The sequence below is a fragment of the Nomascus leucogenys genome, chromosome 22a (assembly GCF_006542625.1).
Source record: "Nomascus leucogenys isolate Asia chromosome 22a, Asia_NLE_v1, whole genome shotgun sequence".
NCBI lineage: Eukaryota > Metazoa > Chordata > Mammalia > Primates > Hylobatidae > Nomascus > Nomascus leucogenys.
Genome location: NC_044402.1, coordinates 23,175,622 through 23,186,875, shown reverse-complemented (window position 1 = coordinate 23,186,875; position 11,254 = coordinate 23,175,622). Strand labels below are relative to the sequence as shown.

The 11,254-nt window shown below is 37.0% G+C and overlaps 1 non-coding gene across 1 annotated transcript; it reads left to right on the top strand.

Annotated features, from left to right (window-relative positions):
* Positions 1-10,688: 10,688 nt before the first annotated feature.
* LOC115832716 lies at positions 10,689-10,789 on the top strand. Its single transcript, XR_004028225.1, has one exon. It is a non-coding gene; the product is annotated as a small nucleolar RNA U13 (small nucleolar RNA).
* The last annotated feature ends 465 nt before the right edge of the window (positions 10,790-11,254 follow it).

Below are 11,254 nucleotides of genomic sequence, written 5' to 3'. Positions count from 1 at the left end.
ATCTCATCTGAATGTGAATCATCCTTCTGCCCAGTATATCCACGCTGTCTACACTACTTGCCCGTTAGTCACTATTAGCCCTTTTGGTGTCAGATCTACTGTTGCAATATTGCAATGCTTGGGTTCAAGTCATCCTTATTTTACTTTATATTGGCCCAAAGTGCAATAGTGGGGCAATCAGATATGCCAAAGAAGTGGTGAAGTGCCTACTTTAAATGAAAAGATGAAAGTTCTTGACTTAATAAGGAAGGAAAAAAATTATATGCTGAGGTTACGAAGATTGATGATAAGAATGGATTTTCCATCCATGAAATTGTGAAGAAGGAAAAAGAAATCTGTGTTAGTTTTGCTGTCACACCTCAAAGTGTAAAAGTTATAACCACGGTATATGAAAAGTGCTTAGGTGAGATGGAAAAGGCATTAAATTTTTGAGCAGAAGACATGAACAGAAACATCTTCCAAATGAGGGTTCAGTAGTATGCAAAGTTTCAGGCATCTACTGGGAATCTTAGATTGTATCCTTTGAGGCCAATGGGGGTGGCCACTGTAGCTTGATTGGTTACAGCTCAGCATTTCCTTTCTTTAAACATGGTCTGATCAGTTGGCAGCAAGTGATTGGCTGAAACTTGGCTACTTGTGATTGGCTGAGCTGTCTGCTACACTGTTATACTTCTAGGTTAGGTTTTCAATTTGTTTACATATTAATTTACATTGCAATTTCTTAGGTAGGAACACAAAGTAAGGAGACAGCCTCAGGCCAATGACTTCCTGCTTATTAAATTTAACATTGGTATTCTTAGTAAATTATTTACATAAAATTGGTGATAAGGAGCAAAAAGTTAAGCATGCGCATTATTTTCACAGAGACTTAGAAAGTACAATTGATTGTGCTCTTTGCTAAAAAGCAACAGGACATATATTTTGTGATTTATTTACACAATAAATATTTATTTATTGATCATTTAGTCTAAGCCAGACATTGTGCTAGGCAATGAAAAGATATTAGTGAATAAACACAGATTTTTTTCCTAAATGAACTTACGCTTTTATGAAGTTTACATACAACAAATACTCGAACAAATAAATAAATACAGACTGTGTAATGTTGGCTAATGAACTCTGAACTTCACTGGGTTGTTTATTTAACAGATAAAAATTAAACATTTATACTTGTACAAAATATTGTTAGTATGGTCAATATTGAATCAAAGTTGTTGGCATGAGGAAATTTTTTTGTACAGGAACTTGAGAAGAAAACATAGGAAGTAAATAAAATTCTGTGGCTGTATCAAAGCCCAAAGGAGGTCAACATAGAACTGTGAATATTTTCAATGGCAAAGAAAGACAGAGAGAAAGAGACAGAGAGAGACACGGGGAGAGAGAGAGAGAGAAAGAGATTTACAGTTGAGGGGAAAATAGATAAATAAGATTCTGGGGCAAGAAATTGAAGAGGCAGACAAAATGGCAAGGGAGAGCAGTGATCTTGGCAGAAATATGTTGGGTTGATTCAAACAAATGTGTGTAAGTAGCTAGGAAACAGAAGGTTACAATAACCAAGGCTGGAAATGTGTTGGATATGAACTAAATATTTGGCTTTCTGCCATATCAGGTCTTCATCTATTGCTCAAACTTTGCACATTCTAATAATCTTTACACCTTGACATCTTTTTCTTACAAAAAAATATATATATATATATCTTTTTAGTTACCATAGAGTTTGCAAGGACTGTCTAGTTTGGTAGTTATTAGCCACATGTGACTTGTAAAAACTTTTATATGCAAATGCAAAGAATTTCTTAGTCACACTAATAGTATTTCAAGTGCTCAATGGGCTCACAAGACTAGAAGCTGCTTAGTGGACAGTGCAGAAATTATAGACAATGTCTATCACTGCAGAAAGTTGTTTTTTTTTTTTTTTGGACAATTCTGCTCTAGAAAGACTGCGAGCTGGTTTAATTGTGCTTTTCACAGAGTGGAGGTTTAGTAGGTCTGTGGAATGAGTGTTGAACAAATGTAATGAATACTGCTCAAATGACACCTCCTTAGAGATCAGACTGGAGCAGGTCTTTTGTAACAAGCTTTTATTGCCTGCTATGTTTCTCCTTCAGATCATTCATAACAGTGTGATTAGTCATTATTTCTGTTGTTATTATTTAATATTTGCCTCCCACAAGTAATTGCATAGACTGTGACAGCAAGAGACCATTTCTTTCTTCTTGGTACCATTTCCTATCTCTTAACATTCTGAACTGCAAGAGCATGTTTTAATGAAAGAATTAAAAAATGCTATAGGAAATAATGGCATATTCTTATGAAGTTGGATATCACTCCACACAATTTTGACCACACACAATTCTGTACCATAGAAATACTTAAGCCGATCAAGGAACTAGCAGGACATACAAGTGGGTAGGTTACCCCTCTCCTGTGGCTCTAACCCCATCTGTGTTAGCCACTCTAAGGCCTCACTGATGTGTGGAGCACCTCAATGGGAGAAATAAGTCTGGCTTAACGTATTTTAGTGGCCTTAACTACAATGAAATCCAGCTAGCCACTGAGGAGAAGCAGAATACCTGCTTTATAAATGTTAGTTTTGGGGAGTCAAGTCTGAGGCAAGACAGCATGTTCCCTGACCCATGGAGTTTCTATGGTGCTAGGGGCATGCAGTTTTGCAAAATGACTAATTATTCAGGAATATATTGTGCCCCACCCCAGTATTATGCCAAACAGAAATGTTCTCAGCCACACCTGCCAGTGTTCTTCGGGTTATGAGATACTCCCTTTTGTCTGGCCACAGGGAGGGAGGTACGAAGGCCCTGGCTGGAGAAAGTCAGCATAGTTGGGTTGTCAAGCACTGCTTTGAACAAGGAGACAATGTTGTCATCAGTCTGGGTTGGAGAGAAGGAGCAGATTAAGTGAAGGAGCTAGGTTTGAGTCTCTGACATTATTCCCAACAAAAAATGGGAAAGTGTGGTCCCCAAGGTGGGCAGCAGAAGCATCACCTGAGAATTTGTTACAAATGCAAATTCTCATGACCCTGGGGGTGGAGTCCAGAAATGTGTGTTTGAGCAAGTCAGCCATGGGATTCTGAGGGGCGCTAAAGTTTGAGGATCACTGGACTAGAGGAAAGGGAAGTGATGTGGTATCCCTGCCTTCACTGGATCTTGGAATCAGAGCCCAGTAATGGAGGCTGTGTCCTGCTCCTGCTTCTGCCATGCAATAAGAGGATCATTTTTAAGTATATCCTTGAATAGAAACCATTTCCTAGCATTACATTTAGAATCATCAGCCACCCAAGGCCTTCTAAGACTGATCTCAGAGAGGAAGAACTTCAGATGATGAGATTTTCTGGTACTGAGGCACAACCTTGCCAGGGCTCCAGCTGGTGCCAGGAACCTTGGATCAGGATTTATTCCACCATCAGACACATTGAGAATTGAGAAGCACCACCTACCCTGACTCCACAATGATCCTCTCCTTTCTTTTTCTTTTCCTTTTTTTTTATTTTTTTATTTTTTTTGAGACAGAATCTTGTTCTGTCACACAGGCTGCAGTGCAGTGGCACCATCTCACTCACCTCTGCCTCCTGAGTTCAAGCAACTGTCCTGTCTCAGCCTCCTGAGTAGCTGGGATTACAGGTGCCTGCCACCACCCCCAGCTAATTTTTGTATTTTTAATAGAGACATATGGGGTTTCACCATATTGGTGAGGCTGGTCTCAAACTCCTGACCTCAGGTGATCCACCCGCCTTGGCCTCCCAAAGTGCTGGGATTACAGGCGTGAGTCACTATGCCTGGCCAATCCTCTCCTTTCTAACATAGCACAGCTTCTGTTTTTTAAGTCCATAAACTGAAATATCTTGTAATTTACCACTTTCTGTCTGAAAAGCTCCTGTTCAGCAGCTTTTAGGGATTTCAAGATAGTATTTTGTCTCTGTCAATACTATATTGTTAACTAGTTGGTCCTCCTATAGAAAAATAAAAAAAAAAATCCAAAGCAAAATTAAGTATTAACTTACTCTGTGATGTGGGAAAACTTTCTAGTAGGAAAAACAAAAAGAATTCAAATGTTTGAACTTAAAAAAATATTTTTCTCTATCTTATTTTGGTGTATTTGAAGATCTGGCTGTCATTCCTCATGAATATATTCAGGAAATAAAATTATAGGTCTTGCCGTCTTCACATATCTCAGTCAGGAAGTTAATCCCATCCAACCTGAAGTCCTGATCCTAACAGTTTTCCTGTTTATCCTCAGAGTCAGTACTTACCAGAGAAAGGAAACAGCTGGTCAGCATCTTATATGCCATTGGCTTTGGCATTCTGACTTACTTTTGGCAACAGAGTTGTTTCGTTATTAACTGTGTAGAAGGTTTTAGAAATGGATACTATAGAAAATGACACCAAATTTCAATCAAATAGAATTTCCAGGGGAATTTTGATCAGTTTGCTGCTGGCAAGATGATTATAATCTTTTGAGAATGAAATTCAGATGGAAAGGTGATCATGACCACATTCTCACAGTGAGCTCCATCTGGACATAAGCAGCTCCCTTTGAGAAAAACAGGTTTGATAACCCCTGCTGAGAGGGCCTTCCACATCAAGGCAAATTTCATGTGAGCCAATATAAACCATGATATCAAAAAACTCCAACTTCCAAAAGGTGGTAACCTCTTACTATAATGCAAAGAACAGAACAGAATGTTTCAGCTTCTCTTTTGATATGCCTGTGATATCATTATTGTTCATAGGTCTGGTCCAATAAATTGTTTTTGTTTTAATTACTGTAAGCTATAGGAAATTGTTTTTGTTTCAAAACGTTTTAAAACAGGATCCTTGTAACAGGACCTCTTAAATCATCAGAATTTTCTTCCTTGTTATTCTATAACTGTTCAAAGAAAATTAATGTTCAAGTGATGACCCCAGAGTTGATAAGATTTTTTAGTATCAAAGAAAGATTAAATTACCTTCACAGAACTATATTTCTAAAGGAAGAAAGAAAGGATTAGCAAAGTTTTCAGAGATTTTGCAAAAGAGGCAGAAATAAAAATAGATAACATGAGATAGTATGATCATCAATGGTGGCCAAAAGCTAGGTAAAATACTATGGAATAGGATGGTCGCATAGTGTTAAAATGTAACTTGGTCGATTACTTGAAATTGCAAAAAAAAAAAAATGTCTTTTTTATAATGCAATACCTGGCAGGGACCACTTTAGCAATGTCACCAAAATTAGTTTCACTGATAATTAACCTGACAGGTCACATTCTCCAACATTATGTGACTTGAAGGTCACAGCATTTCCTGTAAATTATTTTTGCCAAATATGTGTAGTCCAGATTTCTTCAAGCCTGAGGCTGAATCTCTATCATTTAAGAAATATAAAACATAGAGAAACAAGTTAAATAACACAGGTAAGTAATAGGCAAATCCAGAATGTAGGCACACGGTAAGGCAACTGGCTTGGTTTTCCCAAATAAACAATAATATGCATACTATGGTGGGCTGCAGAATGGCCCACCAAGATGTTCATATCCTAATCCTTGGAACCAGTGAATGTCACATTTGGTGGCAAAAAAGACTTTAAATATGTGTTTAGCGTTTTTCTGTTTTGTTTTGTTTTGTTTTTGAGACAGAGTCTCACTTCGTCGCACAGGCTGAAGTGTATTGGCACGATCTTGGCTTGCTGCAACCTCCACCTCCCAGGTTCAAGTGATTTTCCTGCCTCATCCTCCCCAGTAGCTGGGATTACAGATGCATGCCACCACACCCGGCTAGTTTTTGTATTTTAGGTAGAGACGGGGTTTCACCATGTTGACCAGGCTGGTCTTGAACTCCTGACCTCAGGTGATCCGCCTGCTTCAGCCTCCCAAAGTGCTGGGATTACCACCGTGCTCAGCTTAGGGTTCTTAAGAAAAGATTATCCTGGTGTTTACATAGTAAGCCATCGATGTAATCCCAAGTGTCCTTATAAGAGGAATACAGAGGGAAACTTGGCTATAGCAGGGAAAAGCGTGATGTGCCTACAGAAGCAGAGGTTAGAGGAATGTGCCCAGGGGCCAAGAAATGCTGGAAGCACCTAGAAGTGGAGAAGGAAAGGACCAGACTCTCATGGACTCACGGAAGGACCCAGCTCTGATGACACTTTGAGTTTAGCCCCTACTTTTGGACCTCTAATTTTCAGAACTGTAAGAGAATATATTTGTATTGTTTTAAGCCACTGCATTTGTGGTAATTTGTTACAGTGGCTATAAGAAATGAAAGCATGCAGAAAAGGAGAAGATAATAATGATGAACAAGTAGGAAGAAGCAGCACTCTTCTGGTCTCAGAGATTAAAAAGATATAGCAACTAAAAGTGGGGCCTGAATTCTGACTTGGGATCCAAATTATTAAAAGCAGTTATAAAATCCAGTTACTGAAATCATTGAGAATTTGAATGTGGACTAGATATTAGATGACAATAGAAAGCCATTATTATTATTTTCTATCTTAAAAAATGCATTCTGAATTAGATTTCTGTACCTTACTTTTTTTTTTTTTTTTTTGAGACAGAGTCTCACTTTATTGCCCCGGCTGGCATGCAGCAGCACCATCTCAGCTCACTACAACCTGTGCCTCCCAGGTTCAAGCGATTCTCCTGCCTCAGCCTCCCAAGTAGCTGGGATACAGGTGCCCACCAGCATGCCCACCTAATTTTGTATTTTTAGTAGAGGTAGGGTTTTACCATGTTGGTGATGCTGGTCTCAAACTCTTGATCTCAAGTGATCCACCCACCTGAGCCTCCCAAAATGCTGGGATTACAGGTGTGAGCCACCGTGCCCAGCTGTACCTTACTTTCAAATTAAGAAAAAAATTGAAAAGCAATGCACATATATAGAAAGAATGATAAAGTCAATATGATAGAAAGTAAATAATTGTTTAAAGTAGGTGATGTATGTAGATTCATTGCACAAATCTTTTAGTGTATGTTTAAAGTATTCTTAATAAACAAGAATTATTATTATAGAAATTATTCCATAACAACAATGTATTCTGTAAAGTATATAAAAGTTAGTCAGTTAAAAAGCATTCATTAACAAGAATATCATTTTACTAGTTAGTGTAGGCTAAGTGCCATAACTCAAAACCCTGGCATTCCAATTGCTGAACAAAATAAAATTTCATATCTCAGTCATGGAACATTCCATGGAACAGGCCTTCTTATCTGAAAGGTCCCCTGGGCAGCTTATCTGCAAGTGATGTCACAGGGCCCTGCCCATCAGCTGGTGGCAGAAGCAAAAGAGAGCAAGGATCACACAGGAAGTTTTCCATGGGCCTAGCTGGGAAGTGTGGCCTATCACTTCAACCTGTATTCCACTAGCTCTAATTTAGTCACATGGCTACATCTAATTGCACAGAAGTTCAATATTGTTAACCCCCCATGCCTTTAGAAAGAAGGCTCCTGTTAACATCTAGCAGTCACTGCCACAATCCTTATCTTTTTGTATGACTCTGTGGTACTCTGTTAGAGAAATCTAAGTTGTCTACAGCATTTGATTGACCACAAACTAAAGTAAAACTATTAAAAACAAGTCATTAAAATAATCCCACTGGAAAATCTTGTTAATGAGTTTTATCTCTTATTTATTTCCTTAGAATGTAAGTTATTGAACTAAGCTAACTGAATTATTGTATCACTTTATGTACACACACACACACACACACACTCAACCTTGACAACATAAAGAAAATGCATTTTTAGATATTACCATTTTTTTTCCCCTGAAATCATGTAAATGTAGTCACCTTTGACTGGTAGCCTAGGGAACAACGGATAAGCTGTCCCTGCCTTGTACTTCTTTGTAGTTACACAGTCTCTCTGCTTCTGTTTTGCCACTTGCACTGTAACCTCAGGCATTCATTCCCTCACCATTCTATCAAATATTAGTTAAGAAATTTAAGTTGAGTACTGTGGGAGAAACCCTGTAACAACGGGGATATTTTTATGTTCATCAAAAAAGTAAAAGTGAATATTGGCAATACAATTAAAGGAATAAACATCTAACTTTGTAAAGCCACAGAAATAGACTGATGAACTAAACAGAAAACTGTGACAAAATAGTAAAGTAGGTCCAAATCATTATGTTAAAAGGAAAGAAAATCTTGGTCTGTCCAATAATTATTGTTTTTAATAAAGGTAAAACATAAGATGGTAAACACTTACCAAAATTATCTGACTTTGTCTGAACCCCCAAAATATGTTTGAACACACACACACACACATACACACACACACACACCCACCCCATATTTTTAGCCACCCTGTGGTCCCGCTCTCAGAAATGTAGCATAATCCATTAAACAACAGTCGGGCTCAGGACCAAAATTCAAACTTCGGTCTGAGAATCACTAAGCTGTGCTAAAAATTTGCCATTGCTTGTTGTTTCAGGGTTTACAAGTTGGCATTTATTACATAAAACATCTCTTTGATAATGAGGTTTTCTATTTTAATGAGGTTTATGGCAACAACTTTGCCTTCGACATTTTGGAAATTCTGGCCTTGCTACAGAACTTGACCTAAAAGGGTGACATGACCACATGGGGGTAATGAGCCATAGGTAGCAATTTTCATACTTGACTTCAGTCATTCTCATGTACATTGATGTCCATGAGGGATTGGCTTGGCTGAAATCCAGTCATTTTGCACAATGAAACCTCTCTCCCCCAGTTTGTCTTTTTCTGCATCATTTGTGATCCTTGTAATATACCCTTTAGATTCAACTAATAGATGTGCCAAAAAAGTGGAGTCAAACAAACTATGTGCAGGGGTGTCCTGACGTAGAAGAGAATTGAATAAATATGGCGAGCCCTTACATTTATCTTTGCATAGGCAGTCACATCCACAAGGGCTGCTGGTTCAATTTCCAGTCAAGAATAGTGAACAAGGGATTCCCCAAATTCCAGATATTCGATCTATGAATTCAAATGATAAAGTCAGTCACAGTTGTTGTGATAAAGATAGCTTTTATAGGTTTTAAAATCAAGAATGGGCTGGGAATGGTGGCTCACACCTGTAATCCCAGCAATTTGGGAGGCTGAGGTGGGAGGATTATTTCAGCTCAGGAGTTCGAGACCAACCTGGGCAAGATGACAATATCCTGTCTCTGTGAAACATACAAAAATTATCTGGGTGTGGTGGTGTGTGCCTGTAGTTCCATCTACTTGGGAAGCTGAGTCTGGAGGATTGTTCGAGCCTGGGTGATCAATGCTACAGTGAGCCAGGATTGTGCCACTGCACTCCAACTTGGGAGACAGAGCAAGACCCTGCCTCAAAAAAAAAAAAAAATCAAGAATGAAAATATTATTAAGCAACAAACAAATATATAACAAACAATATCTGAACCCCTTTAAAAAATTTAACTTGCACATATTTGTCAATATGTCATTAAATAAAAGCTTTTGACAAATTTATTTCTTCTGCAGATTTTCTTTTTTCATCTAAGCATTTTAAAGTCATAGGAACTTATCCTGTGAGAGTCTTAAAGCCAATTCTTTCTTCTTTTTGCTCTTGGCATGTGGTCAGAAAAATGTCAGTCAGGATATGATGTGAATAAAAAGACTAACTTTAGACATAATAGAAATTATCATAAGTACAAAGATGATTGATGAAAAAGAACAAAATTATTATCAACTTTCTCTGAAGATAGTGTATAAATAGTAAAATGTGAAAATGCAGAATCCTAAGAGACAACTACCAAGTGTCAAAGCAATTATTAATTAAAAGTGTACATTATATATTTCTGTAATATTTCTGTAAAATAGAGAACATGGTCTACCATTTAGCATACTTTATTGATTGATAGCTAATGGTGAAACAAACTATCATTTCTCTTTCATGCTCAATCTGAAATTTCAAATTTAAAACAAGGTTATATTTTGTCTTATTTATTTGTTTTCCAAATCATTCACATTCATGAGGAAGTAATCCCATGGAAAGGCAAAGAGAATCCGCTGTCATTTGCTTTCAGGTTATATTTATTTCAGTTGGTAAAAAATGATGGATGCTCTGTTTTGTGAATGAGGAAGTTGATTTTTCTCTACAATTGATGAGAATTTTTTTCTTGGATTTATTTCTCAAGGGTTATATTTTTTCCAAAAGTTTTAAGGTTCTACATATTATACACTGGACTAGCAATACATTATTCTAAGACCCTTCAAGGGAAATTTTCATCATTCTATAATCTTAGCTGTAGGGACCATGATTTAAATTTAACAAACAAAAATATTTATAAGATTAGGAAAAACATAGCAGTGATAACCTTACCAAAAATAATTCTTAATCTCACAGACTATGACCTAAAATAAATGCAAAGGAATCCTTGTTTTCAGCTTTTTGAAAAATATACAGGGCATTTTTTTAGTGATTAGAAATAGTGATACCTCACACACTTCCTGATTTAAAATTATATTTGAAAGGTATAGTAATACATCAAACAGTATGGTACTGGCATAAAAACAGACACATGGACCAGAAATAAATTCAAATATATGCAGTCAAATAATTTTTGAGAAAAGTATCAAGAGGACACAACAGGGAAAGGACAGTCTTCTCAATAAATGGTGCTGGAAAGACTGGATTTTCACAAGCAAAAGAATGAAATTAGATGCTTCTCTTACACCGTACACAAAAATCAACTCAAAATAGATAAAAGATCCTTTTATGGTTCATAAAAATAGGGGTTGGGATTTCACACTCATGTGTGAGATGTGCCTCCCTTAAACCTTAAGACGTTGGCACGTTACCTATTTGATGTGGGAAAAACAGACAAAAAAAAGAATAAGAAACCTAAATGTTGAGACAGAAACTCTAGAACTCTTAGAAGAAAACATAGGAGAAAAGCTCCTGGACATTGGCTTTGGCAATGATTTTTTGGATATCACAACTAAAGCCCAGGCCACAAAAAACAATAATAAATAAGTAGAATTACATTAAACTAAAAACTTCTGCACCAGAAAGGAAAAAATTATCAACATGAAATGAGAAAAAATATTTGAAAACTATATATGTGATAAGGAGTTAATATCCAAAGGGCTTAAAGAACTCACATAACTCAAGAGTAGAAAAGTAAATAACTTGGTTGAAAAATGGGCCAAAGACCTACATAGATATTTCTCTGAAGAAGACATAAATGTCACAAACAGGTATATGTTGGTGCTCACCATATGAAAAAGTGCTCAACATCATTAATCTTTAGAAAATTGCAAATTAAAACCACTA